The sequence below is a fragment of the Salvia hispanica genome, chromosome 4, assembly GCF_023119035.1.
Source record: "Salvia hispanica cultivar TCC Black 2014 chromosome 4, UniMelb_Shisp_WGS_1.0, whole genome shotgun sequence".
Lineage (NCBI taxonomy): Eukaryota > Viridiplantae > Streptophyta > Magnoliopsida > Lamiales > Lamiaceae > Salvia > Salvia hispanica.
Genome location: NC_062968.1, coordinates 48,197,795 through 48,200,590, shown reverse-complemented (window position 1 = coordinate 48,200,590; position 2,796 = coordinate 48,197,795). Strand labels below are relative to the sequence as shown.

The window sequence follows — 2,796 nt, the reverse complement described above, 5'->3', positions numbered from 1 at the left end:
TATTAGATGTTTACGATAAAAATGTTTAGTAATTAGCATACCACTAAAGAATTAAATTGTCAAATTTTATGATTTAAATTCAAGAAGTAAAGAATAGTTTGTGGGCCTAATTTAAAAAGAAAATTTCAGCCTTTTGGGAGTCCACTCTCTCAAAGCCCAGACCACTAAAATAATTTGTTCCTTGGAGCCCAATCTCATTCTTATATACGGCACTTGTAAGTTTTATTTTCCTACATAATGTTACTTCCACCTCCTTCCTTCTGATTACTCTCCTCCCATTCAAGCCACGTAGCTCCTCCACCTCCTGCTTGATCGGCAGCCAAATCCTTAGAGATATATATATATATATATATATATATATATATATATATATATATATATATATCAATCGATTCAACAATATAAATCATTTACTCAAAATCCCAAAAAAAAATAGATAGAGATGGAGCCGTAGGTTTAAGAAGTTTTCATCCTGCAGTTTGAAGTTCTCTCCTTGAAACAAAAGGGTATAGTCCTCTAAGTTCTGAATTCTCTTCGTTTCTTTTTCCATGGCATAACATGTAATCAACCACAGAATAATCACATAATCCGAACAGTAGCATCAAATAAGTACCAATCGAACACCCTCGCTGATTAATCGAAAACGTGAGATAAGAACATAACTGGAATGTAAAGAACTTATCTTTTCGGGGTTGTTCGGATGTAAACGGAAGCTGTCCGAATTCTGTCGGGGTGAATCGGGGTTGTTTCGGGACTGTTCGTGCTTAGTCGGGGAGGCCGAGTGGTTGAATAGGGGCTTCCAAACAGCCGTTGACGGAGAAGTTAGAGGATCGATGGACTACTCCTCGAACTGGACAGCGGCGATGACTGAATGGCAGCAGCGGCGACGGCGAGATAAGGCCGTAGAGCAGCGACAGCGAGGTACCTGACTCGGCGCTGCTGTTCGGCTTCGGTGATTCCACGGTGGTGGATTGTGAACGGCAACCTCCCCCTCTCGCTGCAGCGGCGATTCCGCCAAAAAGACAGCAGCGGCGGTGGCTGGCGAGGGCTGACCGGCGAGCTGGGACAGCAGCGACGGCGTGGAGTCGTGAGGAGGAAGGCGACGAGTTCGGGTTGCCGATTTGGGCATTTCTCAATTTGGGGGAAATCCTTTGTGAATTAAAATATGGGGAAGGCAGTGATGGTATCGATGGTGGAGGATGGGAGTACAACTTTTGGGCCATAGCAATTGGATTGGGCTAAGAAGTTTTTTTTTATTAAATCTTTGGGCCAAAAGAATTAGGAGAAGGAGAAAAGAAACGTAGATCGAGGAGTTTGAAATAGTTGGGCCACTAATTTAATTAGAGTCAATTTAAATTTTGGTGCAAGAAGGTGGGCTAGTTGCGATCCGAATTATTAGTTTTGCGTAAAATTTGTAGCAACATATGGGGTATCAACTTAGTCGAAGCTTGAAAATAATAGAAGAAACATCAATAATATATGAGTTTTATAAATTTCTTAAAGATTAGTGAAATAAGAAAAGAGAATTACTTATGAGGCATGCATTCCTATTAAAATTTAAGAATTTCTTGAAGTTTGATTAGTATTTTATTTTATATTGTGATGTTTTCAAAAAGGTTATCTCCGCAAGTTAAGGTCGGAACCAGAAAATCAAGTTAAGGAAATTAAACGAGCGAGGTGAACTTTTCTATCCTACATACTAATGTGGATGAAAATATGAAAATGTGAATCTATGTTTGTTGTTTATGTAAATGATGTTGTCTTGCCATAAATGATATGTTTTATGCCTATCTGTTTGGTTGGAACGTAAGAATCGAATTCGGGTCCAAGTGAGGGTGGTGTCCCTACTCGGATTAGTGTACACAAGTGGCCGTGGAAGGTGGCCACCTTCCACGGGTCACAAATAAAGTTATGGAGGCCGTTGGGAGGTGGCCACCTCCCCGGCTGGAGAAAGATGTAGGTGACCGTGGGAGAGCACCATCTCCACGGCACTTGGTGTTCAGATATGGCAAAAGTACAAAAAGAACTTAGACTGATCAGTCGAACTTTAGCTCACAAAGAATTTAGTAAGCTCGGGCCTTTTAAGAGAAAACTCTCGAGTGTTACTGTGATGGCATGACAACATTTTCAATTTTATGTATGTATTTTTCGGCAATGTGTTCACTGAGTATTTTATACTCAGCCCTGCATATATTTCTAAATGTGCAGGTTGAGCAGTGACAGTGGAGAATGCTGAGTAGAGTTTTGATTTACTTTTTATTTTAAGAAGAGGCTCTCGGCGGTGCATGTCTCCATACATGTGACCGTGTTCATTCCGCTGCATACTAAGATTCTAGATAGATAACATCGAATGTCTTTCCATACTCTGATAATTATTTATTGAATAGTAAGATTTCCATTCAAATTCTAGTGATTAAGAGTTAATTTGAAGTTGCTTCCCTTATTTCTAAGTGAATATTCGGTCATTATTATCCCCTTTCTATTCTCCTTTTCTTATTCCCCACCCCAAGTCACGGTTTCCCGGCTTTGCTATCCTTAGCAAAGTGCGGTCGTGACATTAAAACTCCTAAGCTAACAGCTAGACCTAGGCGAAATTATAAGAGAACGCTGCAAAGGAAATTAACGGCTCAACACTTGATCTAAGAAAACTACTTTACTTACCTAGACCTAGGAAACAACTGACTGTAGGGACCATGACTGAAAAAGCAGAGTACGTACGAAAAGCTGGCAGAATAACTAACTCTAGTACTAACTAACAGCGACATCATCTTCTACAACCAAATTGCGTAAAACTCA

At 40.1% G+C, this 2,796-nt stretch overlaps 1 long non-coding RNA gene across 1 annotated transcript; it reads left to right on the top strand.

Moving 5' to 3' along the window:
• Positions 1-406: 406 nt before the first annotated feature.
• Positions 407-2,475, top strand: LOC125223434. The gene is made up of 3 exons (XR_007176715.1): positions 407-506; positions 1,617-1,677; positions 2,209-2,475. It is a non-coding gene; the product is annotated as an uncharacterized LOC125223434 (long non-coding RNA).
• The last annotated feature ends 321 nt before the right edge of the window (positions 2,476-2,796 follow it).